The 16,384-nt window shown below is 40.8% G+C and overlaps 1 protein-coding gene and 1 non-coding gene across 2 annotated transcripts in view; both read right to left on the bottom strand.

The window, feature by feature from the left end:
* Synpr (synaptoporin) overlaps positions 1-16,384 on the bottom strand; it is a 334,876-nt gene that overhangs the window by 13,967 nt on the left and 304,525 nt on the right. The gene's annotated exons all lie outside the window — the stretch shown is intronic.
* Positions 4,470-4,583, bottom strand: LOC113832594. Its single transcript, XR_003479905.1, has one exon. It is a non-coding gene; the product is annotated as a small nucleolar RNA SNORA23 (small nucleolar RNA).

Genomic DNA, 16,384 nt, shown 5'->3' with positions numbered 1-16,384 from the left:
GATTCTATTTATATTAACTAACAAATAGCTTTACACTTACACAATGGAGTGCTACTCAGTTGTAAGAAACGATGACATCCTAAAATTTGCAGGCAAATGGACAGAACTAGAAAAAAAAATCCTGATTGAGGTAGCTCAGACCCAGAAAGACAAATATAGTGAGGGAAAAATATTTTTTCTTTTCTTTTCTTTTCTTTTCTTTTCTTTTCTTTTCTTTTCTGTTTTTTTTTTTTTTTTTTTTGGTTTTTTGAGACAGGGTTTCTCTCTGTAGTTTTGGAGCCTATCCTGACACTCGCTCTGGAGACCAGGCTGGCCTTGAACTCACAGAGATCCACCTGCCTCCCCCTCCCAAGTGCTGGCATTAAAGGCATGCGCCACCAACGCCCAGCTATATTTTCTATAAAAGAAAAAAAGCAACAGCAAGTGATTGCATTCATTTGATAAATCCAATATATCAAACTCATCACTATTTCATATAATCAATTTAAAATTATTAATAAGATACATCACTTTTTGTGTACTAAGCTTTAAAGAACATTTAGTGTGTGTGTTTGTGTGTGTGTGTGTGTGTGTGTGTGTGTGAGAGAGAGAGAGAGAGAGAGAGAGAGAGAGAGAGAGAGAGCACATGCCAGAGCATATATGTATTGTCAGAGGATAGCTTGTGGGAGGCGGTTCTCTCCTTTAACTATCTGGGTCCAAGGATTGAACTCAGGCCATCAGACTTTGCAGCTAGTCCCTTTACCCATAGAGCCACCCTCACTGTGCACTGGACTAAGGTATTGGAAACTGTCCATACTTGTGTGGATATTTTATATCCACAGTGTACCTTAATTCATATTAACCATTTTTCAAGTGCTCAGACACACATTGCTAGTGCTATCCTATGGTAAGCTCAGCTCAGATCCACAGTTAATAAATGAAGTGCATTTGTATCCTTCGTGAGAAGAGGAATGCCTTCTCTTATTTTAAGTCCCTGACCAGTGTGACTAATTTACAGAATGGGTTCTATCCTGGCAGCTTAATCAAGGAGACAGACTCCTGGGCCACTGCTGCCCAGAGGGCCTGCATTTAGCCTGGGCTTTGGACAGTAGACTTGACACTGTTTATATAGTGAGCATCATTGAAATGGAAAGAATGACTATGTGCCTTGTTTACTGAATAAGACAGTATGCTGAAATAGGGAGGAAGATAGGGGAGAGGCGGGAAGAGGAAGGAGGTAGGGAAGGAAGAGAGAAACGGGGAAGAACAGGCAAGAGAAAACAAGGAGAATGAGAGTGAGGGCAGAAAGGCAAGGAAAGGATGGAAAATGGACACTGGAGTGGGAGTGGGGAGAGGAAAATGAAGAAGCAGTTGGGAGAGAAGAGGAAGAAAAGTAGAGGAGAAAAAGGAAGCCATGTCTGGGGGAAGAGAGAGAAAGAAGAGGAGGAACAGAATGAGAGGCCCTCCTTCCAGCACCCATCACCTGCTTGGTTCATGTCATGTTCACAACAACTCAGTGGGGCAGGTAATATTACTCCTTGAACTGAAGAACCGGCCTTCTCCATCTTAGGCTTAAAAGCCATCTGATAGTAAAGACTAGGTTCATTCCTGTTTATTATTAAACCTCTGTTTCTCAATGATTGGACTATGATTTTCCTATAACTGTAACTACAAATGTTTCTGTACTGCATGTCCCAGGAATGGCAATCATGTCTTGCTTCAAAAAGTTGTTTCTAACCATCTTGTAACCTTACCTTTGTTTCAAAAGGCTATATGACTGCTTATGACTACCTTATTTTGCCCACTTTGTAACCATGTCTTTGTCTCAGGAGGGACTAACTTGTTATGTGCATGTTCTGATCCTGTAACACGGTCTACATCGCCTACCAGACCCCCCCCCAATTTGGAAACCCTTTAACTCTGAGCTATAAAAGCCTTGTCTTCCTCACATCCTCTCAAATCCTGCCTTAGGAGGATGCAGCCCGTGTACACAAATCAAAAAAGCTTGCTTTAATTGATTTGGCCATGATGATTTGGGTCAGTGGTCTTTTCCTCTCATGTTTGGGATTAATGGGATCAGGAGCCAAGTCTCAGTTTGCAGAGGTGCATTAGGTGAGTTGAGACCTGCTGTGGAGTTTGCTGTAATAGGAGGCCAATTCTCCCCTTTTTCTGACATTGAATTTGCTTTGACAAATTCCATTAATCCCCAAGACTTTGGAAGCTCTATTGACAAATCCCCTAGTGAAGACACTGAGCCTTCTGGGGGAGCTATACTCTCCACAGAAATCTAGGACTTGGAAATGGGGCTTCCTCTTCCAAATTTGCTAAGGAAGATCTTCAGGGTCATGCCATTGAGTTTGTTAATCTTTATTAGAGAGAAGAAACACGAAGTCAGAAAGTTTATAATCACAGCCGGATTCTCAGGAGTCCGGGGCTTTGGATCTGAGTCACTGTTTTAATTTGATTTCTGTTGCAGTGATAAAAATTCTAACCAAAAGCAACTTAATAGAGAGAGGTATTTATTTGGCTTACACTTCCAGGTCACAGCCCATGATTCAGGGAAGTCAGGGCAGGAACTCAAACAAAAGCCTGAAGCAAAAATGATGAACACTTCATGCTGGCTAGCTTGCTGTTCCATGCTCAGCTAGCTTTCTTGGACAGTCCAGGAACACATGCCTAGGAATGCCTAGGAATGGTGCTGCCCACAGTGAGAGGAACCCTTCTATATCAGTCAACAATCAAGAATCATCCCCATGAGATCTGGGCAATCCATCAGTTGAGTCTCTTCTTAGGTACTCTAGGTGAGCCAAGTTGGTAGTTAAAGCTATGTAGGATAGTCACTGACTTTATGCTTGGGGAGAGAACTTCTTATACTGTTAAACTGTTTAGCAATCACTATCACCTTGTAACTCAAAGGCTAAGGACTGTGGGGTACCAACAACTTCACTGGCCGAGCACTTTCTTGAAAAAGTCTACTCATCTCAAATGTCTCTCCATCTGACATCTGAGGCTCAAACCTCAACATTTATCCCACAGTGTGTGTGTGTGTGTGTGTGTGTGTGTGTGTGTGTGTGTGTGTGTGTGTGTGTGTAGCAGGAGTAACGAGGAGGGAGAAGAATGATGGTGGAGGCAGGAGTGGTCATCTGTGTATCTCCTTCCTTCTTCCCAGTAAGGTTTTGCTAAGCTCAGTCGTAGCTCTTTATAGGAAAGAAGAGGTCCACAGAAAGAGTAAGGGACAGAAAAAAAGCAGGTTACCTGTTGCAATTAAAATAAATATAATTTTCTTGCATTGATGCCATTGCTGTTAGTTTAAAAACTAAAAATTTAAACATTTTAAAAATTATGTGCATGAGTATTTTGCCTATATACAAGTGCACTGTGTGCATGTGTGATGTCTGTGGAGGCCAAAAGAGGGGAGTTAAGAACTGGAGTTCAGGTGCCACACATAGGTTCACAAGACTGGGGCTCAGAAAACCGTAATTGCCATCAAAGCTTAGCAACCTAATAGATACTCACAACCCCTTCAGCAAATCACTTAATCTTCCTTCTTATCACAAACCAATCTTCTGCAAGAGAGCCTCTATTATGTTTCCTCTGGCCCCTGTTGTAAGTGACTGTGAAGAGTTGGTTAGACCCATTCAAGATGACATTAGTAAGGAATATGAGAGTGGTGGCTAGTCATGGTGATGGGGAGAGCAGCTAGAATCAGCAGGACATCTATTTATGTTTTATGTGCACTTAGTTATGTAATCTTCTAGTAACCCACATGGATAGGTACAGTATTCTCCCATTACACAAGGGATGAATTACTTAAAGCAAATTTGAAAGGTGTACAGTTAATATTTAAACCCAGAAAGTTTGGCTCCAAGGTCTGTGTTCTTCATCTATTATAGGAACAATATTGACTTTAAAGGGTTGGGACTTTATTAAAGACATGGCCTTTTATTAGTTTAAATTTAAGTGGTCATATTAATGAAAACTATCATTTATGACCAGTTCTTGTGTGTGCTACTCAGCCAAGAGTTACTCATTTAAATTCTCATAACACTTTGAGATTGTTCATTTGATTGCACTTCAGAGTGATAAAGTCAAGGTTGAGGAAGATGAAATGATTTGCGGAAGGGGTCATGACTATTTCTTAAGTTGCTAAGCTTTGATCTTGACCATGGTTTTCTGAGCTCCAGTCTGAGCTCCCTCTAGAAGGTGGAACTCCTCATATCCCCGTGCCAGCTTAGTTGTGCACACTGTGTTTCAGGGTTGATGCTAAAAGTCCTTGGTGTACTTTATCTCATTCATTCCCACCCAACCCTGCCTGTGGAGCAGCTTCTGTTATGTCTTCCAGATGGGAGAAAAAGTCTTAGAAGAGAAAGCTAATGGCAGAGTTGGGTGCCAAACTCAGATCTGTTTGACTTTTAATAGGGTTGACTTGTTCACTGTTAATTGTTGATTTTTCCCATTCACAATCATCTGTCCAGTGTGTGTGTGTGTCTGTGTGTGTGTGCATGTGCACACGTGTGTGTATGTGTCTGTGTGTCTGTGTGTCTGTGTGTGTGTGTGACACAGACACACAGACACACGACACACAGACACACACACACGACACACACAGACACACAGACACACAAGACACACACACACACACACACACACACACACACACACACACACACACACACACACTCATGGAGGCCAGAAGATGTCAAGTAGCATGCATTATTCCATTGAGATGGGGTCTCTCAGTAAAGTATCAGCAATCCTTCCTCTACATACACACACAACCCTGAGATTCAGGTATGTTGTAATTTAAGAAAAACAGCACGCACAAGAAAGACTCCATGAGAGGCTTCAAGCAGAGTGTTGTTTTTTGTTTTTGCTTTTTTTTAATTGGGGAAAGGGATCATAAAAAGGGGAAAGGAGAGGGGGAGACAGGTTTCCTGAGGCTATCAGTTCTCTATTCTTACCAACCTGCTGCCATTTCTGTCTTGTTTGAATCTTGACAAAAGAGTACCACTGTCTGTCTGAGTCTGGGCACTCTAGAAGTTATGAGGCTTAAATCAGCATTGTAAGTATTTCTAGGTGACTTGATAGCATATCCAGGAAACTAAACTCTTTCTAAATAACTGGCTATTAATATGACACGAATATCATTAAGTATATAAAAACAACCAAGGTTTATATATCAGAAGCAAAGCAACTGCTAAAAACAGTTTAGATATCTTAAAAATAACAAGATGATGGTGGGTGGTGGAGGGAATTATACTAGCAGAGTTAATTACAGATGAATCTGGAAAATTTGGAAATCTTATTGAAAAAATTTCAAACTTTTGAGTTTTTTAGTACTTCCAAAAATATCTTGGGCATTGCTATTGAATGAGCTGTATGAAAATGCTAACATCCAGGTAATTAGCCCCTATCTTTACACAAGCCATCTGGGAATTATATACCTGCAAAATGCCAGATGTCAGGCAGTATAGACAACACATCTGGAGGGAGCCTAGCATAAAGCAGTTACCCTGGCAGCCTGAGAGAGCCAGCAGCTACCCAGACTTGAGCTTCATCTTTCAGTGTTCTCTGGCCTGCACTGTTTCCTTGTCATATCAAAAAGCTACCTCCTTACCATTTATCACACATTTTGGAAGTCCCATACGTATGAGATGTCACACATACAGACACACAGTCAAGAAAATGCCACATTTGCTCCTACAGTGGTGCACAGCAGAGAAATTAATAATTAAAACCTCATAATCCAAAGTAATTTACTCATTTGTTCAAATAGTTCAAGTTGCCCTACCACTGGCCTCTGTTTGAAATAATAGTGACCTATAGAAATCGATCATAAATGAGATCCACTGAGTAATTCTGACTGAGACATTGCTCACCTTTCCCAGCAGAGTCACAGTTTTCCTAAAGTGTGTCCTTTTGCCATCACCTCTTCTTGAAAAAAAATCAGAAAAACTACACAGCCCCCTCCTCCAAAATTATATAATAATAGAGTGGGAAGGAACTTCTGAAACAGACTTTCTGTCACATGCTCCTTGAAATAATAATTTAAGCATTGCATTAATTTACTATTTGACACCATTGGCATCTCAGGTGGAGCACAGGAGAGTGGATGGGGTGGCCAGAAGTGTTTCAGAAAGGCAACTTACCCGTGAACACAAAACATGCACCATTCCAGGTCCATATCAGTGACACAGGTGAGGTGCTTATTCATAGGGGTTTTTATATGGGCTAAAATGCAATAAGCATACAGAATATGGAGAATAGGATATTTAAATTGTTGCAAAGATGATGATGGTAAAGGTGATATATTTTCAGAGAATATGGACATTTTTGGTCTGGCTGAATGACTGGACAAGACTTCAGCTGATATAATTCATGTTTTGATCTGTATTCTGCTATTTTTTTAAAAGGATAATTGCACTTCTGAAATTGAGTAAATTTGACTTGAACTTTGACAACTCAAGTTAAGGTGTTTAACTACTCTTTTGTTGGCATCCAAGTGGTGCGTGTGCATGCGTGTGTGTGTGTGTGTGTGTGTGTGTGTGTGTGTGTGTGTGTACATGCACACATGCTTTAACACTTCATCTAGCTATAATTCACAATGGTAAAGAAAACCTAAGGTGATTGTGTAAGGACAAGGCCTTTGAAGACAAGCTGCTCTGTCAGGGGAGTGGCTCACTGGACCTTGAATGGGTGCAAGGCCACACAATTCTGCAGACAGCAAGTGTGTCCCTAGTCACCACGCTACTGGAACAGAAAGCACATGAGGCTGGGATACGGGAATGGGAGGGTTCTCCATCTTTGCTTTCATTTTATTTCTGTGTGTGCTTCCTCCACACATGCCTTGAGGGATGTCTAATTCTAGAATAGGTATATTTTTACTGTATTTGGCCTTTGGAAATGATAGGACCTTTCTGTTTAAGAGAATGGTTATGATTACATCTCACTCTTCCTTTTCCCAGCTTTTCCCTTTTTCAAATGAGCAAGTGGCATTCACACACAGGTTCGTGAAAAGAGCTATTTTTCAAGTATTCCTTATGCCTTTCTAGAATTGAAGACCCATTATTCTGTCACTTATCAACCCATCTGTCAGCCTGCAACAGATGGTTCAAATGAAGAACTTCAAAAATACCAAAGAGGAAATTATCTTGTGCTTCACCAGCCACAGCTTAAATCCCATCTAACTTTAGAATTCTCCTTCCCTACTCATCCTGAGAAGAGAAAGTGTGGAAAATACTGCATCGGAATTACAAATGAGAAGCTATTACTCAACCAGGCAATTGCTGCTTCATAGATCTCATTACTGTGCAATGGGGAGCAGAGGCTAAACTCAGGCTGGAGTCTTAGTTACACCACTTTTCAGGCACATTGGCCTTGGGTAATTTATTAAATCTTATAGGCATTTATTTCCTTGGTAAAACAATAGAGGATTAATAACTTGTCTTAGAAAGTTAGAAAGGAATGGATACCCTGTGAAAATCATGTAATGAGACTATTGAAACCCTGATAGAAGCTGTTATTTTCACCATCATTTCTCCCTCTTGCTCTTGTTTCCTGTTTCCAACAAGATCATTCTCAAAGATTCTGTGTCTCTGGAAGGGAAATTTTGAGCAGGTGACTAGGGATAAAAGCCAGGCAGACAAGAAAGCACAGATAGTTGTGGATGACATGCTCTCCCCATGTCTCTATTTCTGTTCATCTCTGTCTCTTTGCCTCTTCTGTCTCTGTCTCTGTCTCAGTCTCACTCTCTAAAATGTGTACCACTTTGTGTGTATGTGTGAATATAATAAACATGAAAACTGTATTAGTTTCATTCATTTATACCATTAAAATGCCCTGAAAAAAGCAAATTGTGAGTGTGTGTGTGTGTGTGTGTGTGTGTGTGTGTGTGTGTGTGTGTGTAAAGGTTTTTATTTTAATTAGCAATTCTAGGTTACAGTCCATTGTGGGTAAATCAAGGCAGTGGAAACTTGAAGCAGCAAGGGACATCAACAGTACAGAGTAGAGAAAGAGGAATACATACATTCTTTTGCTCTGCTCCCTCTTCCTTTTCATTGAGGCAAGGGTTCAGACCATAAAATGATGCCACCCATATTCAGGGGGTATATTCCCATCTCAGATAATGGAATTAAGATCAACTCCTACAGCCATGCCCAAAGGCCAGTCTGATCTAGACCAGTACTCATTCAGTACTCACTCTCTTCCTTAATAATTTTAGACTGTGTTGAGTTGACAGTAAAAACTAACTACAGGGGCTCAAGCAAATTCGAAGTTCAGTTCGAGTGTGGGAGGAGCATATTGCCAAGGCTGGCCTCGAACTTACTATGTATTAGAGGAAGGCCTTGAATTTCTGATCTTGCTTTCACCTCCTGAGTGTAGTGGGCTTTCTTTTGGGCTACCAACTAGCTTTCAAATTATGACATAGAGACTTATTATTAGTTATGAATGTTCAGCCTTAGCTTGTGCTTGTCACACAAGCTCTTATAACTTACTTGAACCAGTTTCTCTTCATTTACTTTTTGCCCTGGGGAATTTTACCTTTCTTTCATTCTGTATGTCCTATTTTTCCTTCTTCCTCCTTGTCTGGACGGCTGGTCCCGGTTATCTCCCTTTCTTTCTCCTTGTTCTCTCTTCTCTGGAGCCTAGATTCCTCCTTCTACTTATTGTCTCAGCTTGCCAGCCCCACATATCCCTCCTTTGCCTAGCTATTTGCTCTTCATTTTTTTTTATTAGACCAGTTGGGTGCTGTAGTCATGCAAAGCAATGCATCTTTACATCATTAAACAAATGTAACACATCTTTACATGGTTAAAGCATTATTTAGCAATATAAACAAATGTAAAAAAGGTTATATTCCACAACACCTTCCTGTTGGGATTATAGGCTTGTGCTGTCAAACTAGGCTTTATGCTGTTCCAACAAGTCAAATAGGGCTTCATGCATACTACACAAGCACCCTACCAATGGGGATACATCCCCAGTCATGATCATGATGCTCTTTGTAAACTTGAACCAGTGATGTCAGCTTCAAACTTCCCAAAGAAAGTGATCATATGCTTTCTTGGTTTTTATTTCAATCTTGTGAAATAAATATTTGGGAATTTCCTTGCCTAGACATAAATATTAATTGAATCATAACTTATGTTTCATGCTTTATTTAGCTGTTTCTGCTTGTTTTGTCAGTTTTATCATATTTTCAATTCACATTCCAGTTTTACATTTATAGCTTTTGGGTTTACATCTTCTCTTGCAGTGGGAATTTTTGAGGACTATAGACTTCCCTATCTCCAGTGTTATTTCTTTTTTATATGCATTGCTGTTTGTGTGCCAAAACATATGAATGGGCCTGACAGTTTTTAGAAGCCAAATGTGTCCTAGGAGGTCAGTAAAGAAGGATCGGCCAGGCCAGTAAAGTGCTTGCCTCTCAAGCATGAGGACCCAAGTTTGGAAATCTAGCACCCATGTGAAAAACCTGGGATGGGAGTGGTGGCATGCAGTTGTAACTTTAGCCCCAAGGAAGTAGAGATGGAGGGTCCCTGCTCCTCACTGGCTGCAGAGCTCATGATAAGATGGAGTGTGGGATGAACACCCAACACTCACCTTCAGCCTCATTGCTTACATGTTCATGCACCCACATGCGTGCATGTGTGTGCATACTTCCTAGTGAAAGACTCTTGAACTTCATGTGCCATAAAGTTGGCAGGCATCTCACTGTAAAACAGATTCTGACTCAGGAGGTCTAGAACAGAGTTTGAGAGACAGGATTTCTATCATACTTCCAAGTTCTGGATATGCTGCTGTGCACATAGGCACTCTGAGAAGCAAGTCCAGCCTTCAGGATACTTCCCTCATGCCAACTTCCCAGGCTATTCCATGGCTAGGATGACCCCCTATGAAAGAGCTTCCAACACTATGTTTATACTTTGCCACTCTGTCTCACTTTCAGATAAGTTTGTTCATTTGCCAAAGATAGATGCCTCTTACTTCCTCCCATTTAGCATCCACCAGGACCTTCTTAGACACCAAGCACAGTGGTAAGTACTTGCTAGAGATAATCTCATCTGGTTTTCAGTAGAGGATAACAGGAATACTGTCAATGAGCAGGTGAAGATACAAAAGAACAAAGAGATCACTTAGCTAACAAATAGATATGAGTAGTCTTTCCCAGAGCCTGGGTCCTACCCTCAAGGATTTGTGATGACTTTGCCTTATTAGGATCATGTCAAATGTATTTGCATACTCGCCTTAGCCCCTTTCCCGTGTTACCTTCAAGTAATGTGAACAAAGTAGAAATCTTTTACAAAAATAAAGAAGACATACATAGGTGCTATTTTTTCTTGCTTTTTCTCCCTAATTTGCTATTTAATGAAACCCGTGAAGGCAAATATTAGGTTATTAGGACTAACATTATCAGACAAAAGTTCAATAACATATAGCCAAACTGAACTTTATTAGACTCTACCTGAGTAGTTATGCTGTGGGGCATCATCTGACCTATGATATATTAAAATCTGTAATAATGAGCTCTCATATGCATACCATGTCCTGTTGTGGAGAGGAATAAATTGGCTACTAAAAAAAAGTGAAGGTTCTAAAGAATATATTCTTGTTCATAAAGAAGACCCTGTTTCCACATGAATTTACAGAACTCAGCTGAAGAATGGCTTGTTAGGTTGTGCTTATAAAACACTCCATTTTAAGATCTTTTCACTACACCCAAGATCAAGACAAATAGAGTGGTACTCTGAGACACAAAAGAGCTGTGAGCCCATTTTTAGAAGGCAGGCAGGAGATTGATTTTTCACCTCAGAAAATACTTCCATGCAGTCCATGTGCCCCAGTGAACAGCATCTCACCTCCAGAGAAGTGATAGGAAGACAAATATTTACCAAACACTTTGATGTGGCTTTTGGGTAATGTGAAGATTGAATTATGGTATCTGGCAAGAGCTGTTCTTAAGCTTAAACAAACACAGAAGCACATCCAATGCCAATGGCTTGAAACATATTGGAAATAGAAAAGAGTTGAATCATACATGAGCTGAGATCGAGCTTAAACTATACTGGAAAAACAACAAACAACAACAACAAAACCATTTGGCAAACCTGTCATGTCTGCTGTAGTAAGCACTACTCTTGCTTTGGTGTGTGCTTGAAGTTGTTGTCTTGTGTTTGCAACAATGTCATATGAGAAATACACACCTTCAACATGGAATTACTCCAGTTCAGGGAATTATTCTCACAGTGAGAATGAGAACTGAGGAGATAAGCCACATCTGTGCAGACTGAAATGTTTTTTAAAATATTTTTGATATCTTGTTAATATTTTCAGTATTTTTTGATAAATGCTTTCAATGGCCATGTATCTAGTGTGCATCAACTCATTCTACCATGTGACTGGTTTGATGGCTGTCCAGTTTTGTTTTAGTGCTAACCTCCACCCTCCTTCCCCAATGGTTTCAAAGTAAGGGTTTGCAACCTCTGCAAACTGCTCCCTTGAAGCAGTTCATGAACTGTCATCAGGACTAGGGCTGGCAGAGTGTCTTTAGGATTAGTTTGTGACTTTTCTGACCCTTTTCAGGACCATGGTACACAATAATCCCAAGAAGTTATTCCTTCCAAATTTCTGTCTCTTTGGTTCTGCTTTTGAAAGGACAGTGCAGGAGGCCAACTGCTTCCACTCTGAAGCCATTATTAGACTCATTATCACTGACATCATGACTTTAGCCAAGAACCTTACATTCTCTCAGCCCCGATTTTCCCATCTGTCCAATAGGATAATATCTACTTCACAAAACTGTTATGAAGATTAACTGAGATGTAACACTTGAAATGTTCATTACAAGCCTGACATAAATTGAATACTCAATAAGTGTCACTAGTTAATGTTCTTGTTGGCATTTTTCTTTTTGTATGCATGTATGTGTGCGAATGTGGCACATATATGTGTGGTGTATGTACCTGATGTGCACACCTGTGGACATTCAGAGGCCAGAGGATGACATCAGGTGTCTTGCTCTATAATTTTCCAGCTTATTCTTTTGAGACAAGGTGTCTCACTGAAATGGGAGCTCGGCTGGTGTTCATTAAGCCACAGCAATCCTCCTCCTGTTTCTGTCCTTCCTAGAGATGGGGTTACAGGAACACATGTGGCCATACTCTGCTTTTTTACATTGGTCCTGAGGTTAAACTCAGATGTTCAGGCTTGTGCAACAAACTCCCTTATCCACTGAGGCCCCTCTCCAGCCTCAGCATTATTATTATAGATAAACTCAATAGACCCCAGAACTCCTAACTAGACCTGGACATCCAGATGAATCCCCAAAGCAGATCACTGTAGCAGAGATGAAGTCCTTCTGAAATTTAGGCTGCATAAGCTTTATGCTGACCCATTTGACTTTGGTGGTAATGCCCAGTAGTTAGAAAACTTGAGACAGACTGAGCAATGACTCAAACTAGTTCCTTCTTTTCTGTGTTGCCCAAGGTAGATGTATGTTTGATCAATTCTTCAGCCTCCTGGAAGGTCATCAGCATCCACCTGGCTAAATCTTCCTCTGTGAGATGCTTGTGTGGCATGTGTGCTTGATCCTCATCACGCACAGCCATTTGCATCACATGGGCTATGCCTGGCTTTTATCTCTATTGCTACCAGCTCTGAGCAGTTATTGAAATGTTTCTATGTGTCAGTTTTGCATCTGCTTTTGATAAAGAAATGCAATCATCCCACTCATTCCAACAATGATGCTCAGTCACCTGTGTTTTATCAATACACAACATTTTCCCCAAATCAAGTGGGGGATTTCCTCAAACTGTAGATCCTATTCTAAAAGGTATTTGACAAACTTTGCTGATAAAAGTATTAAAGTATAAAGTTTCAAATATTCACAAACTCCTTTGTTTCTCAATATAAAATGACTTTGAGTATTAATTTAACCTTAGCCATTAGAGAGGTTCTAACTAAATTGGGTCACATACTAGCTATTTATAAACACGAATGAGAAGACTATCCAAATGAAAATTCATAATTTATTTTAATGCTTTGAAAAATGAAACAACCCTTTCCCCTAATGCTTGACACTCATATCAAAGAGGAATACCAAATTGTTCTCCCTTAAAATGACACATAATATAAGCAGTATTTTCCCCCTGTGGGATTGGGCCCAAGGCTTCATGCATATTAGGTGAGCTCCACAACACTGAGCTAGGTCCGCAGCCCTTTTGCATTTTTTCATTCTGAGACAGGGTCTCACTGATTTTCTTAGGGTAACTCTGAGTTCACTCTGTGCCCCAGGGAAGTTTTAATTTGAACCTGTGATGCTCCTGCCTCAGCCCCTGGGTAAGTTGTGTTATAAATACAGCAATAGGCAAAACTATGAAAATTTTCTGTTCGTAGAGAATGTACTTGTCATGGAGAATATAGACAGTGAGCAAGGCAAAGTAGAAGCTGGGGTAGTTAGACTAGGTCAAGCTGGCTAGTTAGACTAGCCAAAGTGGTGATTCTGGGTACAAGAAGTGATTTTTGCCTCAGCAAATAAAATAGGGATTGACTAAGGAAGACATCTGATGGTGCCCTCTAGTCTTCACATGCACCCGCATACACAAACAACACATACACCCTTTTATCCCCATATATACATATGTCGCACATGTGTGAAAACACACACATGCACACATACCACACACTTATTATACACAGGAAGAAAGAAGACAGCAACAACAGTGTGGGACCCTCAAATCAGAAGGGCAAGGAGACGCAGGAACTCCTCAATGGGAGAGCACTCAGTGGACTTGTTCATCTAGAAAAGTGAAACACTTATTTTCTTTAAATGACTTCAACAGTGGCTCTTCATCTTTTGCAGACCCTTGTAGGTTGTGATAACAAGACCCTGACAGGATGTGGAAACAAGACCATTATATAGGAGGTGGGAACAGGATCCTTCCAGGATGAGGAATTGGCTTGAAAGAAAGAGGAAGATACCAAAAGGAGATTGTGAGGACATGTTAAACATGAGGTGATGAGTTCAAGTAAATGACACCTGAACTCAAGGAGACAATAGACAATGTTTGCTCAATGAAGTATTTGCTTTAGAATTAAGTACAAGATGTAATTGGAACATCTGGTTTCAGAGAGGGTAGCTGGTGCTTACAAATATTAGGAGTTTGACTGAGAGTCTGTGATTCCGGGATTCCAAACACCTAAGCATGTGGACTTGGTGATCTGCCTCATTGGATGCCAGAAGTTCTACAGACAGGTCAGGGTATTGGGTGGGTGGTCAGCTCAATCAAGATGCAAATCTTGGGCTTTTATCATTTTCGAAGATTTAAAGAAGGAAAAATTGATTATAAGAATGGAGGGTTACTCCCCTTTGTGCTTTGAAATCTATGATAGACAATCCAAGGGTACTACATTTTAAGTTTTTGAGAATTTTCTTTGAAAGAACTTTTCTGTTAGTCTATAATCTATGGGTTAGCATTTGCAGCATCTCCTCAGACCTCTCCTCACACTCTCATCCACTTATGAACCCGTCTGCATTGCAGATCTGCACCTCTAGTCTTCGCTACTACCCACATACGGGCATCCTAAACTCCCTCAATTTAACTTGTCTGAAAGTAACTCATGTGTCCCCTGACACCTACCCCTTCATCTACATGTATCACTTGACTGAAGACAAAACTGTCATCCATGCCAAATGCCAGCAACCGGCTCCACCTCCACTGCTTTCCTTCAGGAGGGGGTAAGTGCCGTGGATCAGACAGGCCTGGCTTCATGTCCACATCAACTGCTTATCTGGTGCTACTTACCTTGGACCTCCTTGAAACAAGAAGAAGAACTCACAAGATTTCTTTGAACTGTAGATGAGACCAGGGATGTGAAGCTCTCAGCTCTGGTCTGGCATGTAGGAAGGCCCCAGGCCCTGTGGTAGACACCCCAAGCACTCTCTTTATACCACTGCAGTCATCTTTCACATTTTAGCTATTATTTATTGCATTTAGCGATCCATATTTGTATGTGTGAATACATGCATGCAGTTGCATGTGTCATGGTGCACGTGTAGAGGTCAGGGGATAACTTTAGGGAGTCAGTTCTTTCTTCTGCCATGTGGGCTCCAGGGCTGAACTCAGATCATGAAGCTTAGCCTCAAGTGACTTTCCCAGCTGAGCCATGTCAGCAGCCCCCCAGTTTCCTCTTATATCAGCGCAGGGACCCACTTCTACTACCAGTGTATTGTTCAATTGTTAACATAAGGTTTTTAAAACATGAGCTAGTATACTTCTCCCAGGCATACATCCAATTGCACAGCTAAGGGAAGAGCTTTAGGGTTCATCCTGCCTTGCAAACCTCTCATTTTCTTTGTCATGGGAGTCAAAGATCCTCTATAGAACATAAACCTCTGCTATATTGTTAGGCTCATTCTGCTTTCCCTCTAGCTTTCAATATATTTTTTCACAAGCATTCACTTGTCCTCACCTATACCCACCTCCTGCCCCCTACACACAGCCCTTGTAACCTGTAGTGCTGTTCTACTCACAGAAGTTGTCCCATCTGGTCTTCACAGATTGATAAGCCTTTGCCATGTCACAATCACCATCTAGGGATTTGCTTTCTTCACAGTGGCCCTTGGCACCCTCCATAAACTAAATATCCCCAAATCCAGGGTTCTCTATTCTTTCACTTTCTATGGGTTTTTGGTCCTAATGGTATTTTCTAAGTAATGATTTCTCAATTCAAGTGTTTGTTGAATCCAGTTAGGAGGATTTCAGTGTTCAAGATGTAAATGAAATATGCAGACTGCATTTGAGGAGTGCATTTACCCAGCCACCTGCTGCTCCTCAGTTCACAGTTTACCTTACAACTGAGAGTGACTGTATTTGCATAGCCATCTGTTTTACAAATTGCCAACAGGCCAGGATTTTCCAGGTCTTTCCTTCACTACACCTTCTATTTTGTTCTCTCCAAACAAAAAGTGAGCCTTTTTGGTGAGATCTGCCACCAGACTGTGAGGCCCAGAGATTTAAAAAATATCCAGTTTAACAAGCTAAATATCATGATCATTGGGAAGAGAGTAAATATGGAAATGGATTGTTAATAGACCAAAGGTTTCTGTGGCTTACCTTTGTCCTGGTTGATATGTATACCAATGATTGGGTGAAAAACCTGATACCTGCTTTCTTTGTGGATATGATTGTGGCCTGGCCTGATGGAGTTAAGTAAGATGACTGGCTTGGTAGAGTTAAGTAGAAACGCTGACCTGGTGGCATTAAGCAAGATGCCTGACTTGGTGGAGTTAAGTAAGATGATTGGGTTGGTGGCATTAAGTAGGATGACTGGCCTGGTGGCATTAAATAGGATGACTGGCTTGGTGGCCTTAAGTAGGATGACTGGCTTGGTGGTGTCAAGTAGT

The sequence above is a fragment of the Cricetulus griseus genome (genome assembly GCF_003668045.3).
Source record: "Cricetulus griseus strain 17A/GY chromosome 1 unlocalized genomic scaffold, alternate assembly CriGri-PICRH-1.0 chr1_1, whole genome shotgun sequence".
Taxonomy (NCBI): Eukaryota; Metazoa; Chordata; class Mammalia; order Rodentia; family Cricetidae; genus Cricetulus; species Cricetulus griseus.
The sequence above is the reverse complement of the archived record's forward strand: the minus strand, read 5'-3'. Positions and strand labels throughout refer to the sequence as shown.